The sequence below is a fragment of the Rhodnius prolixus genome, unplaced genomic scaffold (genome assembly GCF_049639745.1).
Source record: "Rhodnius prolixus isolate KJV_2025 unplaced genomic scaffold, Rpr scaffold_1, whole genome shotgun sequence".
Classification (NCBI taxonomy): Eukaryota; Metazoa; Arthropoda; class Insecta; order Hemiptera; family Reduviidae; genus Rhodnius; species Rhodnius prolixus.
Window position 1 is genome coordinate 21,506,158 of NW_027411581.1, and position 20,490 is coordinate 21,526,647.

Below are 20,490 nucleotides of genomic sequence, written 5' to 3' on the forward strand. Positions count from 1 at the left end.
GGATATTATATTTTCTTTTATGGAAGGAGAGGGGCCACATTTCAACTTCACCAGTTACAATGTGCTCTACCGACCTGCAAGTTTGTGACTTTTTTTTTTGTTTAATCGCAGAGAAGGGGAAAGCGGTCCCTGAACCTACATTAAGAAGCGCAACAAACCGAATATTTTGTTCAAACTTCCTGTGTCCATCCGGGAACAACATCCCGAACTGAGTCATTCTTGATTTTTGAACTAGATTTCAGTGGTTTAAAAGAGAAAGTAATGTAGTAGTGAGAGAAATAACTGATAGAAGGTGGATTCAGAGTAAAGTAATATCATTTCTTTCTATTTTATATTGTGTTCAAAGATACCCCACCAGTGGGGCAGATATTAACATTTGTCACAAAATTTTTAAATTAAAAAAAATATAGATATTTTTGTAAAGTACCAACTATTTATTGATATAGATCTGTTAAGAAGACTTGAAAGTTGTAGAAAACAAAATAAAATGGTTCAATAATACGATTCTGTGCACTCTTCAACGGAAAATGTAATTTCTGTTCAAATGTGCTCCCTCTCCACTACATATATTTTTTAAATAACTTTGTATTCATTATTCAAAACCATAAAAATTTTAAAATTTCTCTCATTCTGCAAAATCAATTAAATTTCAAGCCTCAGAGCAAGCACATAGTTGATTGGAGGTGTGTTGATTTACTCAAAAATCTTGATGAGGAATATAAATAAACAATTACGCTCTGTAAATATTACAGAGGAATTCTTTACTCTCATTATTTGCCAAAAATATTATAATAATCGATTTAATTGTTGAAATATGTAATGTATTCGAGAATCTAGAATAGCTGCTAAACTCAGCCCTGGTTAAATGTAAATTTATGTAAAATAATTTACCACTCTGTGTGGAGGGAAAGTTAGAAAAGCCTATTTGGAGATGTAGGCTTTGCGGTGAGGGACGAACCAGGATACCGGCGAGGGCACGCAATCCTGCTTTACTCGGCTGTTTGTGGAGACAATAATTTAGCAGCCATCTGAAGAGAGACGCTTGCTTGTGGCTGGACTTCCTTCAGATTCGGCCAATGCCCTTCATTTACACGCTGATCACACATTCAGTACAAACTCTGCTACAAGTAATGTTAATGCTACTGCAATGCCTTTTAATTTAACAAACTCTTATTGTTCGTTATAAGTGAATGCTAATTAAAATGCTACTTCTTAGCAAAAAGTTACTAATTGCATATTAATGTTACGTCAGCAAGGAAAAAAGGTTCTTTGAATGTATAATTTCAAAGTTTGTTTCATTTCTTTTCAAAAAAGTTTTACGCATTCTTTTTTTAACTAAATGAACTTTTAACTTAATTTTATTAACAGTTCTATTGTTAAAATAACATTAAATGCCCTCTGATTCCAATACTCCATTATTTTCACAGATCATGAACATATTTCACATCAGACTTATCAGACTGCCCTATTCTTCCGAATGTTCCTTCAAATCTTGTTTCCTTCAGGCTAACTGATCAATCACTTTTATTGCAGAAATATTTATGGATACCAACTTTTTGATGTATTTTTAGCATACTCTATCCTGTTGTTGATAAAAATCATTTAAAAACTTTTAATAAGTAGACCATATGATTTCCTTAGAATCTTGATAAATTAGAGAAAGTGGAAATTGCGAGATTTGGATGTCCGTATGAATCTTCCAGATTTTTAATGGTATATGAGAAGCAATCTTCTTACTTCTGTCAGAAACTATTTACGGTTATGAGTAATCAATGATTCTGATTCTACAGAGACATTGTCTGGTGTTGTGTGGATTAATCCAATTGGTCTTCGCAAACCAGATTAACCAATTGCTGAAGGTGAATGTAACGGCTAAATTCATGGAAATCATGCATTTATTTGATTATCAAAATGAACATCACTTCATCAATTTATTGATTTTGCTTGATTTAACTTGTGCTTCAACTTAATGACCTGGACAGCTGCTGAGTTACGGATAGTGATGATTATAAATTTGACTCGGATGATGGAAGTAAATCTATCCAATCAATGTAATGGGTATTATCTAATATTTTCCAAACCAAAAGAATTCTTCTTTCTTTGAAGTATTCAGTCAAATTAGTGGTTTACCTGCTTCTGCTCTAATATATTTCAAATTAGTACAACTTTCCTCCTTTACATTATATTAGAGCAAATAATCCTCTAGTTTTGAATTTAATTTTAAACTAAATTTTTAGTAAAAACTAAGATTTTGTTAACTTTAAATGCATTTTTAACCTCAATTGCTCTCAGTTCTTGCCTGAGCTTGGCCATTATGGATTTATAAGTCTCTCCTAATTTCAAGTGCATTAAAAATCATAACTAATTGATTGAAGGAGGTTACTTGTAAGTTATTAACATCACTAGCTTACCTAAAACTGCCTCTGTTAGTTAATACATACATTAAAAACATCGTCGACTTCTTTATTGTTGGAATTTACCATCAAATGAATACAATAAATTTTTATTATTTACTTTAAAATTTAATCCTTACTCTAAAATAAAAGATTTCAGTTACTAAGTAGTACTTAGTAATATAAAGTCTGTAGGTGAGCCAGGTTACCCACGCTTATTTAAAAATATTATTATTATAATTTATTATTTTTGATTATATTTCTACCCACTTCTTTTATTCGGTATATGTATTGTTTTTATTCTTTAAAAATTTAAATTTCAGCTTTTTTCGGAGATGGATTACGATCTTTCACCCTTAAGAATAAAGTACGTAATAAATTGATCGATTGAAGAATCGATCGTGTTGTTTCTTTATTAAATTCTTGTTGAACCCTGGTGAGTAAATCCTCAACTATTACACCGAAGACTCGTAACTTACAAATATTATTCAAATTTCAAATATATGAATCAGATTAGATTATTAAAAAAAAAATAAAAAGTTCATAAAATGAAACATTATAGTGAAAAGTAACCTTACAGGGTAAGAAAGCCACACCAATAACTTTCCAGAAACTACTCTAAAAAGGTAATTTTTAGAAAAATGTTAATATATGCGTATTTACGAAGTTTACAGAACATACTTAAAGCCATCCTCGAGGAAATCTCAAAAACGTTAATAACTTTAATTAAAGATCCACTTCAGCATTTAAAGAAGCTTTTGCAAATGGACAAGATGTTCACAACATCACCGCAAGGCAAGTTTTTGGAGTGCGAGAAGGTGCAGAGGTAGATAAACAGCTAAGGCAAAAGGCAAAATCCATTAATTTTGGCATTATATATGGCATTAGCCCGTTTGGCCTTGCAAGGCGGTTTAAAATTACCGTTGAGGAAGCTGCCGAATACATTAATTATTATTTCTCCTGTTATCCAGAAATAAAGGTCTATATGGAAAAGGAGATGTCTATCGCGAGACAGCACGGCTATGTAGAAACTTTGTTTGGTAGAAGATGCTTTGTAGAAGACATAAACAATAAAATCCCTTACTTAAGGCAATTTGCAGAAAGGGCAGCAATAAACGCACCTGTGCAAGGAACTGCTGCTGATATAATAAAAAGTGCAATGATCCGACTTTTTGATCAGTTAAAAGCTGGTAAAATAATCCTCCAAGTTCACGATGAGCTACTGGTCGAAGTAAAGGATGAAAAGGTACAAGAAACAGCAAAACTTGTGAAAGACGTAATGGAAAATGCAGTAAAAATTTCTGTACCGCTTGAAGTGGAGGTAAAAATTAGCGACAACTGGGGCTCAAATTTTCTTAATTATGATTTAAACACCGCAAATTCCGAGAGTATAAATCATTTGAACTAATATGAAAAATATGCTACAATTAAAACATGGGTAAATGCGAATAGGTCAGCAATGGTAAAGAAAGAATCTACAGGACCATCTATTCAGTTAACTAACGAAGATAAGAAAACTTTTGAAAGAAAGGAACATCAGTTAATCTATCGTGCTTTTCTAGATACTTTAAAAAATCCAGAGAAGCAAACACAACAGGAGATGGAGGAAATAGCAAAGAAACTGCAAGAAGAACTTCCAAAGGAACAAGAACAAAAATTACAGGGTGATCTGAGGTCATTAAAGGAACGGGTACCTCGATTACAGAATGAAAATGAAAAGAAAATTTTTACTTTTGTACTTGAGAATAGAGGAAAGATATTCAACGACGTTAATCAAAAAATAAAGTCACTAAGTGAGGAAAATTTCCTTCAGTTTTTATTTTCTGCATTTGAGAAAATTAGAGAAAAAAATTTAGCTAGCAAAGAGAATTTAGAGAATAATAAAATAAAAGAAGTAATTAATGAGTGTGTAGATGATATACGCGGTACAGAAGCTAAAGATTCACTTATAAAGCTTGCTGGGTGGCCGTTTGGAATAAAGGTAGATCCTAAAAACATTTCTGGCTCCTTTATGAGTGGGCTAAAAGAAAAAGTACCATTTTTAGGTGGAGGTAAAGAAGAAGATGAGCCACCACTTAGTGACGAAGAAATGGTAACAACGTTCTTACGTAAGATTTTTCTTCCTACTCTTTTTTCCATTGTTTTTTTTTATTAACTGGAATTTTAGTCACAAATTTAATTCTTCCTGTAAAACAAGAAAGATATAAAACAAATAAATAAGAGAGGAAATTTACCAATTTTCTTTTTTATAAGTGTTACTAATTAAATTTTCCTGAAAAAACATTTCAAATAAATGTTGTATAATTAAAATTACCAATATACGATGTTTTAAATAAAATTGTAGGAGTTGTTTTGGCGAAAATCACAAAATACTGGAAAATCTATTCCGTAGAGTGGTAGAGTGGCACTTTTGGTCAGCTGATCAATTCTCTCCAATTTGGAAATCATAAAAAAACTTGAAATTTGATTTATTAAAGTGTTTTACTTACTTCTGGTTGGATTAAAACCTTATTGTAACCTTTTCGCTGGCCACTTAATCGATATATCCAAATTGAACTTTCATTACTTTGTTACGTTGAATACTTTCACTGACCAATTTATGGCTCCCAAGTTTTCGGAACGGATATCACTGGTGAAAATTGAAAAATTGCGCGATTACAATACCTTTGAGAAAGTAAAAGCTACACTAAATATTTATAATTAACTTTTCCTTTTTGAAATTAAATTTCACCGTTAAACTAAGTTAAAGGAGGGGCCAAATCGCTTTCACTGTTCGGATGTGGTGTAATGATTTTCAAGGTCTTTTCTCTTACCGACCGCCCTCGTGGGGGGTTGTCCGTTGTAATGAACAACTACTAGTACTGATTAGTATCTTGGTTAGTAACAAACTTAAGTACACTTTATGATATGTTTTAGTTTGGTATTTAAGTGCGGTCGCGTGTGCCTCTATGTAACATCCAACGTACATCTGTTTTCATCTAACGTTTTTCTATTGATTTTTTTTTGTATTAGTAAGTACTTTTTAGACTACCTTTCATGTTTTACAACTAATCTTGATGCATAAAATCGAATTCCAATTTTTAGTATTACCAAAAAAGTCACATAAGTAATGCACACTTGTTACAAATAAACCGTTACCGTTGCCTGTTTTTTCAGGCAAGCTTTACGTCCAACTACCAATTAGGTGTCGTGGACGAAGGCGACTAGCAAACATACTTTACTGTAAATGTCTTTTATTAACCATTAAATAAAATCCAAAGCCTAAGACCGGGAATCGAACCCAGTTCCACAATACATATTAACTTCATAGCTCTCGCCTCTGACCGTTCGGCTACCGTGGCGCCTACCGTTTTTAAATATTTTTTACTTGATTTTAGAAAGTCACCAAGATCTAAAAAAGGGTTATTATCTATCACGATGCCGTTGACCAACCGAAGTTTCCTCTTGAACCGATCTAACGGGTTTATTTATGCGATTTAAATCTACTGGAGAATAGCGAAAATTCAAATGACTTGCCTTACCGGAGAAAATTCTAAACTCTTAATTTTTAAATGTTAATGTTTTGGTTTTTCTTTTAAGTTTTCCTTTTTGATGCTATGAGGTCCTTTACACTTAGTCTTCCTAGCTTTCAATGGGAAAACTTTGTTATCTACATAATGTTAAAAATAATTTGAAGGAACTACTAATTGGAATTCCAAAATTATATATGGTAATGGAAGGTCCTTTTTAACCCCAGATTTTAATTTAAATATTTCTGTATGTAGTGAACATTATGAACTGAATCAGTCTTATGTAATTCACTTAAAAGAATGGCTAATGGTTTTTCATAGTTCCCTCTTATTTTCCAGAATTGCTAGTCAACTTTTTCTTTCCTATTTAATGTGAAATTTTTCGAAATATTTTGGCAGTTTATAAACGAAACTTCACATAAAATATGATAAGAAAATTTGAATCCTTCAACATTTTTCTACTTCTGTAAAATCTTCTTAGTCCTGCATTGGTCGAGTTTAAGAAGTCTTAAGTCGTTGTATTAGATGAAGATACAGAAATATAATAATAATTTTTTTTTTTTTGGTTTTGTCCTGGCGTATTGATGGGAAATAGTAAAATGTCAAATCTTGGATACATTCTGTGATGTAATGAAAGACAAAAACAGATAAATTCTCTTACGCTCTTGTCTCCTGATTAATCTGGTTCATACTAAAAAAAATCTCTCTTGTCAGGCATCCAAGCCAGTTCGATTAGATGAAGAGTTCATTACTGAAACTCTCACTTAGCCATAAACAACGTTATCAACATTGAATGTGCTAAATATGTTCTGCAGTACGATAAACATGCATTACTAAAATACTAGGCACTACATTCTCTTCCTCGGTGTTTTTTTAAATAAATATATTCCAGAAATACTCTATTTAAAATTCGAAAACATTCAATTTTAGGATATCTTTTTCCGCTCGATACGTGAACATAAAATATGTGTCGGGTTACACTGTATTAGTTTGCTATTTTCTCTCACAATGGACGGCCCAATTTCAAACCATTTTTAGTTGTTGATTCTATAACAGAACTATTGTAATTGTACAATGTGATGTATTCTGCCCATTTCCATTATTATCATGTCTTTTCCTCTTCGTAAGATAAGAACATAATGCATAAATGTCAACATTCTTTATGGTAATTGCTTGAAAAATAATACCAAAGTCTCATGATTGTTATATTAACTTTCTTATTACATTAGAAACGTCATGAGTTCATTCCAAGTTTAAGATAAAAGAAGTCCCAAGATAAATGGTAGTAATGGTAGTAAGAATACAGTAAAGTAATGCCTGTTTTTTCTCAGACAGGCTTTACGTCCTACTTCCAATTAGGTTGGCTGATAGCAAACTTACTTTACTACAAAGTTCTCATATTAAATATTAAATAAAATCCAAGACCTAGACTAGGATTGAACCCATATTATCGTAGTACATCTTAGCTTTGCGGGCCTCGCCTCTAACCAATCGGCTACCGTGGCGCCGCTATACATGGTAGTACAAATATACATATTTAAAGTAATAATAACAACATACAAGGTGTGGCTATTAAATAACGAGACTATTGCTGTAAAACATTATATTTTAAATTTATACATATTTAGTTATCATCACTTTCAATATACAACACTCCCCTATCCCTACAACGCTCCATGCGAATTTACCATTGTTCGAAACAGTGCTGGAAGTCTTTTTCTGTGAGCTCCTGCATGACGCGTGACGCTTTTTCTTTCACAGTCTCAACGAACTGAAATCGTGTTCCATTTAATGCAAATTTTACTTTAGGGAACAGATAAAAGTCACATGGGGCCATGTCAGGCGAATAAGGCGGATTGCCTAAAACTGGGATGTTGTACTTGGCTAAAAACGTCTTGACAGACAATGCAGTGTGAGCCGGCGTGAGCGCGTGGAGAAACCATGACTTGTTCTTCCACAAATCGGGACGTTTTTTCCTTACTCTTTCACAGAGTTGAGCAAGCACCTAACGGTAGTAATGTTGATTAATTATAATCGATATTTTCATCCGTTTTGGACGTGGAAGGGCGACCCGGGTGGTCAACATCTCAGACGTCTTCTCGGCCATCTTGGAAACGCTTGAACCACTCAAAAACTCGCGCACGTGATAAACATTCATCGCCATAAACTTCTTTTAATAACAGATAAGTTTCAGTAGCGGTTTTACCAAATTTCATGTGAAATTTCACAACAATTCGTTGCTCTACTACATGTGTAGTATCATGTTTTCGGCAAAACGAAACTAACAGCTCTTACACAAACGACGGTTCCGGTCAGAAAGAGAAGGCTTTACTCTGCACAGCTGTCGGTCTTTAGGATTTGGCGCATGCATAGTTCTTCTGTAGCAGCATCAGTCTCATTATTTAATAGCCACACCTCGTATACCATATATGATGATTGTTTTATCACATTGAAACATTTTTGAGTTGAGCTGCCATAGTAAGAATGATTTATTAAATGAAAATTGCTTAAAAAAAATCTATGGAACTCCACCATAATACGTTGTTAGCAGAAGACTCTCTTCAACAGCGAGCACTTATTTCTCTTTAATAAAAAATTTAATTAATGTGGTAAAAACAACTTTCTGGATGACAATCCAAAATAAGCCAGATGTATATTAAAGGTACGATGAATAAAATCACCGATTTCTATGCAATAGTTGTGGGGATAGTTAATAGTTTTTTAACGTCTAGAAAAGTGGCAACCTTCTATTGAGTAATATTTCTAGGTGTGTAAACAATTATCCTTCTTTTTCAAGGAATTATATTGAGGTATAAAACACTCTTTGAAGCGTTCTTTAAAAAATATATGGGTAGACAATTAACGCTTCGTATTATTTAAAATTTAATAGAATGCAGCTTGCGTATTTACAAGCCAAAATGAAGATTATTTGTTAAAAAATAGGATATTTAATTAAGAACAGATGTTTTCATACAATAAATTCACCTGCCCCATAATAAACAGTAAATAAATAGATTGTTGTTAATTTGTCATAACCATATTTAGAAGTTTCTCATTTTCTATTGATTTAATATTCAATCATTACCTAATTATATATAATATGTGTACATAAACTACAGCTCCTTAGCTATGTAAATCATGATAAGTATTATATGTAACAATTTCACCTTTTAATATTACTTTCTCTTTTATCGTTAAAAAGATCAATTAGTAAAAGTTTTGCTCCCATTGTAATTTATATAATTAGTAAACAAATTAAAGTCAAATTTTAATGAATCTTATTTGCTAAAGATATAATTGGTTAAATAGATTTATAATTACGTCTAGCTGAAATGAAAAATAGGATTTCTGATGTGAAACACTCATATGACAATCTTTCACTGCAATTTACTTATTCAGTTGTTCGTTTTTTAAAAAATTCAAGTCACCATCTGCATTCGTTAGTGCCCGGTTTTTATGTGGTACCCATTGTATCTCAGTGTACTGCCAAGTCTCCAGACACACGTTCTCGACGTTACAGACAACACTGTCTATAACCGGACGTACAATGAGCTGCAAGAAGTTCCTAGGAACAGATAAAGCCAGCGGATGAATTCGAAACCGGTATCTTAAAGTGGGGAATTCAGTGTGCTAACTATTGGTCTAATTATGTCCCTAGATTAGTGTGTTGATTTAATTTAATTTGATCGCTGGTCTTCTTGATATGAGCGAGTATGAAAGAATACTTTTAGAATGAATGCAATTAAATGTTGAAAATGTGGCAGAGTCCGCATTGCTGGATATTATCGCTGATTTTAGTCGCAGTAACGCGCGTCTTTTTGAATCAGAGTCAACAAGTATAGTTTTTGAGACAGAAACATAGTTGAGGTCAAATTCTTTACTCCAAACGTCTATTTAAAAATTGTTTATTATTAATAGATTTAAAAACGTACATAATTGCATAATTATTGCAGCTATATGATATGCATCAAGTTTCTCTTAATTATCCAAAAAAAGAATCAAAAACTACATATTATTGACTTAATTCATAATTTTTATAATAATCATCACATTTATTCAAAACAATAATAATTTATGGTAAAATTATCATCGTACTAATCCATCTATTATTAGAAAAATAGAACAAACCTTTCGGCAAGTTGACGATGGCTCGATTTGGTTTTTGCAAAATCTTCCAACACATTTATTTTCTCTTCTAGAGTTAACCAGTTTCGTTTGGGAGACATATCGGAAAAAATAATATTGTTCGTCCAAAGTAATATTGAAAAATGATTAAAGTGGTACAAGATGTATGAGCTTATATAGGAAACTTTAGGAAATACCAGAAAAAAAACAAAAACTTGAGAGGGGATAATTCTTTTTATCACCGCGTCAAACGAACTTTTAATAATAAGGTGGTCGTTGGTGGGAGGTGAAACATATAATCCGTTCCCCAAAATCAATGTCCGCGGTCACTATCTAGAATGTCCGTTAGACGGAGGTTCTTTTATATAGAAAGTGTATAGGGGTAATACGGGGAAATCCAAAAACTGTCCATAAATGGAGGTGGTTGCTAGTGAGAGTGTCCTTTATGGGAGGCTCGGCTGTATTATGTTATTATTTTCTTTCCATAAAAAAGTTCAGATAATCTCGTTGAGCAGCATCATTGCACAAAGTTCAGTTTATTTGTACTCCCGTAGAGTTAATTGAATGAGAATTGCCTTTGTTGGCCTATTGTAAAGAACCATTTCATCGTGACCTGGTTTCAGCACAAAATTAATTTTGGGCGCCCAGTACTTTTAATTAAAACGGAAATAAAGTGTTAATTTGATTAAAGAGTAGTTAATTTTACTTTGAAGTTCAATTGTTAGTACACAGATTTCACTCGCGATCCCACAATATTGGTAAGGCATTCTGTTTGCCTTAATCCATTTTCGTTATAATATTTTTAAATTCGTTCAACTATTTATTTACTGCATAAAATAGATCATTTTACATTAACAAAATGAAGAGAATTTAAACAAATTACAAGTATAATGTGAAATACTAGACTTTTACTCTAACCTCAATTTACGAATTACAATTTTTTTTTGTAATCATTTCGAAACTACGTTTTAACTAATCGCCGGAACCCAAAAATTTATACAAAAATGTGTCACTTCCACTCGACTGACTTTTTTCCAATCTAATTTTACTTTCATATTTAATTTTTATTGGTATAGGACTGCACTTTACATTAAATGACACTTAAGAGTTACAGAAAAAGAACTGCAGTCCAGAACACTAAGCGTGAACTCATTGTGTGGTGGATTTTCACCAGATAATGTGATTGAAAATTGGAAGCTTGTGATAGTGGGAGTGATTGCTAATTTTAAAAATTTGGTTGCAGCTTGCACTGTCAATCACTGGATGCAAGCTGTAAGAAGCTCTTAGAAAGGGACAGAACAGCTGCATCCAAAACCTCAGTGTGTAGAAATGCATTACGCGATCTACTGAGCCAATTCCTTGCTTGGGATATGACATTGTTGACAGTTTAATGGAAGTTTCGATTCCAAATATTTTCTGAGTTGTCTTCTTTTTTGATTCCTCTCAGTATAAAGTTGTATTTACAGTAGTTTTACTTCAATTATAAAACAAACATCATTAAATATAATTATTTAACCTTGATTTTTCAGTTTGTTTTTTAGTAAATAATTCCAATAATTTATTATAAATTCCTCTGCTTAAATTATCCTAAATCCTGTAGCTAAAATTACACCAAGTTAAAAGATTTAAGGAAGTTTTCAGAACTGTTATTAAGTTAATAATTGACTGTTAGTACTATTTAACATAAACTCAAGGTTCTTTCTTTATTTAATTTTAGTAGATAATTTTAAATTATTCTTTAATTAAATGCTCTGTGTAGCCGGCGAATGGTGTTTGTAAATTAGTAATGGTGTTATTAATTAATTTTTTTCTCGTAACTGTGTTTGCGATTCAGTTTGGTACACAATTCTATTGTTATATCTTGTAACTGAAACAAGTACTGTGATATTGGCAAGTTTTCATAGCTGTATTTTCAAACTGAATGTTTTGGAGGGGAGATAATGGGTGCTGCTTAAAGTATCATCAGGGTAATGTCCAGTTTTATATTCCAAATAACGTGAGTAATAATTAAATATGTTTTAAAATTCGGAGTTCGAAAACATGTATAAGTTACATGTAGAATCTCCTGTATAAGTTAGAATCCACTGTATAAGTTAGAACCTCCTGTATTAGTTAGAATCTCCTGCAAATGAGTGTTCAATCCATATTATTTTTTTGTAGAAGAACAAGGTTGTTTGGTTTTCCTGGACAATCTGATGCCTTAAATGTATTTTGAGAGTCAGTGAAGTGTTAATTGAATCAAAAAACCTCTACGATTCTTGTGTTCTTTCTTCAGAAGTTAGAGCCAAGAATTTTGAGTGTAGTATATCAAAACGCTTACTACTTGCACAAAGTTAACCCACATTTCCTATTACTTCTGCAGCATAATGTAAATTAATTCTTAACAACGATTAAGATAATTATAGGTAGACAATTTGTTAGATGGAGTTGCAAGATTACGAGAAGATTGGAACAAAGTGGAAAATATTTTTGCCTTGAAATGGGCCTAATTTCAATAAAGAAATAAAAATTATACCATATTTTATGTTTCATTTTGTTTAATTTCATTTTTTTTTTTTTTGCAATTGAAGGATAGATATTTCTATTTTCAAATTGGTACTAATGATCTAAATTATGACAATCAAATAAAGGCTCATCATATAACTATTATTATTAACAAAGTTTTAAGTGAATTAAGACGGTAGAATTTAAGCGTTATTTGGTAACTTTCACTGTTACAATTAATTTTAATAAAATAGAAAATTAGTAAAATTATTCATAATTATTTTAAATTTGATGAAGGGAAACATTTATCTTTGATTATTGTAACTTATTTAAATTAAAGAAGAATTATTGAACTGTTTCATTTGAAACTGTAGAGTGAACAAGTCAGGTAGATAATAAGTGTTAAGAAATAGCTTCTATTTGTGACTATTCAACTAGCCTAGTAATTTACTAGGCAGTTTTCCAAACTGTAAGTCAGCGTAAATGGAGTGTACAGCTTTTATCAGAAAAATGCAGCGGAACTCGACAAATTTATTATGAATCAGAAAGAAGGCGGTGGTACAGAAACTTGGTAGACAATGATGTGCTCAAAGGAATTGCAATGATTTTTAGGCTTGTAGCTGACATTGAAAATACAACTGTAAACAAAATCAATAATTTTTAAATTCATGTGGTTCTCCTGAATAATGGCGAATCTATTGGATGGGCAGACTTTCTAAATACAAAAATTATTTAAAATCTAGAATTGCTCATTGTTTTTTTTTTAAATTGGAAGAAAAACTATTGAAGCGCAAACTTTCCCTGACTAGAACAATGCCCTTACCTATTTCTATTCATAGAAGAGACTTACTTTTCGAATGAACAAAAAAAAAAGTGTCTATCTGATACACTTTCTCCTTATTTATAATTGGCAGTGTCGCCTAGCTGCACTATTCTATTAACCAAAATATATGCCTTTCTTTCCTTCATTTGAAGAGATCTCATGCGGCAGTAACCTTGAGGTTTCAATTATTTCGGATCGCTTAGCCAGTTCCTAGTTATTATAGAAGATAATAAGAAATTATTTAGTTGGAAAAATTTGGAAGATACCCAGTATTATTTCTTTCTATTTTCTGAGACCTAAGAAAGAAGTTAAAAAAAATATAGAATAATATTTAAATCAATCAGGTGTACACCAACACGACTTCCTCTGACTCTTAAGATTCTAACTCAAGAATGATGCTTACGGCCTGCGACTGCCTAACTTCAACATCTTAACAGTTCAAGTTTTCCAATGGCAGATGTTTCTCTTAAACAAAATGAAAATACCGCTCTAAATCTTCTTCTATTTCCTCTTCATCAACGTCATAATCAATTTCCAATTATAAAATACTCTCGAATAACGTAAGTTCTTGTAATATATACTTGCAATATTTTTTTAGTTTTTGATATTAGTCGAATTTCTAGTTTGCAGGGAATATATGTTTATATATGTATGTATAATTCTCTATTTAACCACCTTGAACCTTCTTCAGAAGAATCAATATAAATACGCAAAATATAAGTTTCGATAGGTTAATCACAAGTACAACTCGAATGTAAAAATGAGCGTAAAAAAAATCTATATTCCATCAATTGGTGATTCGGAAGAAAAAGTGATGAGTGCAATGTATTTTACAATACATAAATTCTAGTAAATATGGTTCTTTAACATATGAAAGCAGAATACGTACATATGTCTGCTTTCACAATATCTAATACTGTTCAGGAATGATATTTGTTTAATAATTTCTATTCAGATTATGTTTTTGGATTCTCTTTGTGATGCCTAACTCACTTTTCGCAAAGCTCACAATTGTTTCCCACTGTTACAGTTACGTTCAATTTTATGCTTTTTCTTCCTTCAAACATCCCTAAAAATGTGTTTTGTTTAAACAACATAATTTAATAGTTGTATTTATTTATAACATAAATTGAAAATAATCATATTATGATTATTACTATACTTATTTTCAGAACCCGAAGCAGGTGGTAACTAACCTTTTTTGGAATTACTAGCCTTCCAACTGTTGTAGCCTATTTTTACTCTTAATCGTTGCAAGCCTTAGTTTTTTTCTGGTAAATAATGCCTCAGTCCTAAAACGTTACTCCAGTCAGAACAGCTCTGTTGGTTTCCACCTTCTTCTTAAGGACCCTGTCGCTGATCTCACCCAGGGAATCTGTCCTCCTAAAGGGGTGTACAATGCCCTGCCTTTCTAGGCTACCAGATTCATCGTACCCTAACTTGTCGACATGATCTGGCACTCCAAGTAGGGTTACTATATTTTGTTGTTCATTCTTTTTGGTGACTGATTCATAGTTTCAATAGGATGAAAAAATAATTGCCATTTTAGAAACCAACACACAAAAAAGGAAAGTTCTAGAAATGATATACATATCTAAGACAGAAAACAGTTTAAATTTCAAAACAGACACAAACAATTTAAACAACATATACGTAAACTTACTACAAAATACTTGACAATTAGCAACACTGACTTCCACACAACCTAACACATATGACACACAGACCGATCACACTCAGTCCATGAACAGAGAAGACAGAAGACACACCAACCCTGAAATGTAAAAATATTACTTTGTAAACTGGGTAAATAATTTTTGTAAATTTCATTATATTATACGTATTCATTTTAATGGAATCATTGTTAACAATCTGTAAACATGTTCCACAGCCCTGAAGATGACCTAGTCCCTAGGTCGAAAGCTCGGCAGAATAAATGTATCACGACTGAAATGGCAATTAGTTGTTCATCCTATTGTAACTATATTTTCTTTTCCCTGGTCCATTAAGTGTGCCTCTACATTTCCAAAGCTCAGCGCTTTAATTGCAGCTTGGTTATCAAAAAGGACTATTATTACCTCTTGGTCACGAGTCGAGTTTGAACTGGTCGCACCTTTCTTATGCGGAGGAAGCTGGGAAATTATCCCATAGGTTCTGGTTTCTCGCCCATTCTATGGCGTGTTCTTTAAAATTTTGGACTTAATTGAAATGGATACATTTTTGGTTTATAATGTATCTTTAAAATGAATTTGAACTTATTAAATAGTTGTAGGCACTTATTTACTTAGTAAACAAGTTAGCCGATTGAAATGAAATGTATTGCGTTGGCTGGGTGAAGAGTTGAATGATTCGATAGAAATATTGTGTTTCCGTTTGATGGCTGTCCGCCTTTATTTCACCTGCGTCCTGTCAGTACACTCCCCACCTTGAATTTATTTGCGCTCCTTTTGTGCACAATTCTCTAATGCCGCAGACCAACTAGCTTCAATTCCTTTATCTCTCTCATTGTCATGTTCTTTCTTCTCCATTCATTTCCCCCGTGAATATTTTCTGTCTCTGTCTTTCAGTTGAAGTCCGTGACTTGGTTAGTGATGCTGTGGAATTCTTTGAAAAGAAAACGTTTTTGTTACGAATCTATTTGCTCAACTAAATACAGCCTTTACATTATTTATTGTCTCCCAGAATTTTTTAAAAATTCTTTAATTAAGAGCTGCCTCTAATTTAAAGATTTTTAAATAAATAATTGAGAAACTATTAAAAAATTTCATAATATAATACTATATAATTTTATAAAAAATATGATAACCCAAGTTTTACGCTATCTAGCTATTTCAGCGTTCATTGACTGATTAAGTTCAATTACCCTAAATTGAAAAAACGCCCCATCAACTAAGAGCAATCCCAAAACGTGATGACAAATTTAATTAAATGGACATATATAATCAAAAGATATTGTGGGTCGGAAGTGAAGTGAAAAGTGCTTTGGTTCATTTTTATGATCTTTTACGCGATTATTATTATTATTATTTTATTAAAAGATATTAGCTTAGAAACTGAAACTAACCTCAAGCCGCTAAGTTTAATAATCGGATAGGAAGGCTTTATAGTTAATAACAACCCTTTGTCCTTATTAAATGCAGATCCGTCAGTGCGAAGTTTATTGAAATGCAGGCGCTTGCAGTGCGGGGTTTATTGCAGCGATGCAAAGTATAAAACGTTAACTACTGCTGTTTTTCACCTAGTTAAAAAAAATAAAGCGTTTTTTATTTCTCATGGAAAGCATTGCCGTTAAATTGAAATTTCAGAAGAGTGAGAAATGTGCTTTTGGGACATGTTTCATTGAATATGATTTAAAGCTTGTTATTTTAATAATAAAAATACTTTTTTCCCCTCTTTTAGCAAAGTGAGATTTCAGATATTGTTATAATCAGTTTGGGTGGTTATACTAACTGGAGTTCGATAACGATTCAAGGAATAAACGTTGAATCATTGTAATTATGAGTCAAATATGATATATTGTCATAAAGAGATTACAATTTTGCCATAATTAAATAGAATCACTTACTTTGCTACGATTTTAGATTTAACAGCCAAATAAAGGCTAAAAGGATGACAATAAGCGGTTAAGGTAGGCGACTGTACTCTAAAGTATACCAGGTACTTCCAGTTGAAAACCTAAATCATCTGTAATACGACATCTGAGAGAATGGAGGATATGGTGTCAAATAGTTGCAAGAGACAAAGAACTTACAGAAAAGTTAACTTATACACTACAACATGTAAAAGTTATTAACGAGGATCCAGTGGCGGATAGGGGATCCGTTGCTATTAACAAGTTCTTATTTAGGAAGGTGCAACTCTTGGATGCCTAGGCATAGAGAAGCATCGGTCTCAAGAAGGACTGGTAAAAGAGAAGTTCACTACGTAGATCATACTCTCTGGCTAACCCAGGAAATAGTATACGAATGGGAAAAGAAGAGATTACTGTTGTTAAAGGCTTAAAGATCGCTAGATCCTTCAGAGCAGTACAGTTTCAAAAAGTACACTGAGAAGTAGTGAAAATTGTGTACATATCGATATCAACACACTACCAGCTAATCAAACCAACAGTTTTACAACATAAAATAATGATATCTTTAAACTTATTCTGATTTATCTGTTAAAATAGTTTAATACTGTTCGATTTACTAGTTTGGGTATATCGATCAGCGACCGTTATCTGGTAATATGGCAGAATGGTATTGGCAAACTCTCTGCGGTTTCAATTGTATAGATCTCTGTGAATCTGACTGACTTATTGACTAGAGAGAAGATAGCAGATTCAACTTGAAGATTAATGTTCTATTTGTATGCGAATAATCTGTAAAGCACTGTTTCGTAACCAGCTGTAACACATTTGTTTGTACAAATATATACTGACATTGAAATCTTCTATCTAAGTAGTAAATTTTCTTTTTGAAAGAGAACAATATAGATGAGATTACGTGCGTCAACATTTTGAAAAAAATAATCGTTTCTACTAATTAAGGAATATGTTGCATATAATAACTCTTCAGTTTGTTTAGAATGGGCTGGCCATTTTAAAATCTATAGCAGTAATTGTAGCAATATTCAGTAGTGAGTAAAAACAGTCGATTTTCTGTAATTACATGTAAGATTTCTGCCTTATTTTGTTATTCTTTTATCTTATTCTTTTGTGATCATGTTATTGGGCAGAATACAAATGATCAATGAAATGAGCCCTATTCCCCACAAATCCACAAGAGTAAAATAACATTCAGTTCTATTCTATTTTTGTTATCTAGCTCCGAACTTATAATCTCTTCCTTTTTTTCAGTTCTAAGAATGTTTTTGTTTCTCGATTTACCACCTACAGCTTTGTAATGAATTTACCGTGATCTTGAGAAAGCCGTTCGTCATCCTATTTCGATTTATTAATCACGATTTGGTTAGATTTTTCCTTCTGATTTTCAAAAAATCTGGTGTCAACTCAAACGTCATTATTTGATTACAATCCTCAAGGTTCTATCTTATACAATTTGTTCTTACGTTTTTAATTATTATAAATGTTATCTAGTATAGAAACTGCATGTAACACAGGAATAACATTTTAAGAGGCCCAACTCATATCCGATCTCAGAATCCCTTGAAAATTTACTCAGATAAAAGTGGCTATCTACTTTGTGCAATTAGTGTTGCATGTTCAGAGAAAATGTAAGGAAGCTATTTAGGAAAAAGAAAAGATCTTCAAAAAAGTAAAAACTCCCAGTAGCGATGTGTTACTGCCAGTTAACTTCATTTCTCGTATAAAATTTAAGTACTTAATCAGAACGTAGATGAACTGCGTCTTTTCAATAAACTTATGGATTAGAAGATAAATATTTGGTCCTTAGGTACTGAAGATGATTCACTTATTGAACTGGCCGTGGGAATAGGATCAGAGTGCCAAGTGGGACAGTTTTTATAAGCAGAACTGTGGGAAGAACCAAACTGCAGAGTTAAGGCAACTATATTGACGTTCATGTGAAATCCATTTTTAAGGCAGAGACTTGATGGGCTGAAGGATGATTTTAACGACTTTTTTTTTCGCACAATTTCAATAAAATTGCATTAAGTAAATAGTGGTATGAGGAAACCTGTGTACGCCAAAGATTTATTTATTTTTTTCAATTGCAGAAAACACATTATTTTATTAACTTATTATTATTTTTTCTAAATATACATTGTCGTCTCTTAACGTTTCTATCTTCGCAGATGGTCAGATATAACAGTTACAAAAGTTATTGCATTCGATAATGAAAATGGCAAACATTCCCTAGACTGGGAAATGTTTAACCTGTAGCAGATCAGCATAGAGCTGAGATATTAATTCTAAAGTTTATGTTAAGAAAACATTAACGTAGCCACTGAATATTTATCTGTCTAGATTAGATCTCTCTGACTCGATGTATACTAACCACGCTTAGTTGCTACTTGAATCGAACATACGAGTACATACCAACAAGTAAGTGCAAAAAATAAAAGGCTAGAAATACCAGCCACATGTGTTAGATTCTACAAGTGTTAGAATTTCTTTTGCGTCATCTTCTCCATCATCTGATGATTGCAAGTAATCATAATTATACAATACTGGTGACCTACTTGCCACTGATGTGTTTGATGTAAACGCAGAAAAAAAGTTGAGGAGCAAATAGTGTTAGAATATCAACAAGATACAACTTTTTACTTTAAAATTTTCTGAATTACTGTTTATTTACCTTCATTATTGGCTTAATTTCTTCGGTTTTTTTTTTTAATTTTTAATAATAAAAATAAAAAAGTCACATGTTCGTAGCACCTAACTTAGTGTCGGGAAACTATTTGATCATTTAGAAAACAAATTTAGTGCAGAGGCACAGATAAGCTCGCATTAACTTGATGGAAGAGAAGTGAGGAGGAGACTGGATGAAGAGGTAAAGTAATTCCAGAGGATGGACCAGATTTATGTCCTGAATAATTATAATAGCTCCCGCAGGAGGTCGCTGTTGCGTGCAGCTTCCCGGGTGTTGCAATCCCACGGGTTCCAGGCACTGTACTCGGATGCACTAACACTGTACGTTAGGGACACAATGCATTTACACTACATTCGCGTAAACAAGCACACCAAGGCACATACACTACCCACCCTAGGTCTAGCTTTTCTTGGTGATTGCTTCGGCAAAGGGAATAAACCGTTTAAATCTTGGATCCTCCATTGTTTCGAGGATTGGGTGTAGGTTCGACAACCCTACCCTTAATACGTCTCGAAATCTCAAGGGGAAAATTGAGCAGGCTAGGGCCCTTCATGGGCTATAATGCCGAGAAAGAACAAGAAGATGATTGTATTAACTTTTTCAGAAAACTTCAAACAAGAGAAAACTCCACCCTCAAAGTGTGTTCTCTTTTTTTGGCTTTTGCCCGGTAGATTCGTCTTGTGGTCTCAAAAGGAATGGATGGTTAAGGCTGTGCCATATTCGCTGACAGCTTAGCGAGTCTGCCAGCTTCCTCATTCCCGCTGAGGCCGCAATGGTGTGGGGCTCCATTGTAAAACCACCCTCACATTCTCCTCGATGAGATCGATAATTATTTTACGACATTGAATTATATCGTAAGAGTCGGTCGCAGCCCAAGTAGTGAG

The 20,490-nt window shown here is 32.7% G+C and overlaps 1 protein-coding gene across 3 annotated transcripts in view; it reads left to right on the forward strand.

Annotated features, from left to right (window-relative positions):
* Nucleotides 1–20,490, forward strand: part of cv-c (RhoGTPase activating protein) — a 512,238-nt gene that overhangs the window by 181,102 nt on the left and 310,646 nt on the right. Inside the window, exon 1 of one of the 3 annotated variants that reach the window (XM_074134458.1) lies at nucleotides 5,311–5,404. The exons of the other annotated variants lie outside the window; for them this stretch is intronic. The gene's annotated coding sequence lies outside the window, so the exon portion shown is untranslated. Of the gene's footprint in view, nucleotides 1–5,310; nucleotides 5,405–20,490 lie in introns of those variants that run through there. 3 annotated transcript variants of the gene reach the window in all.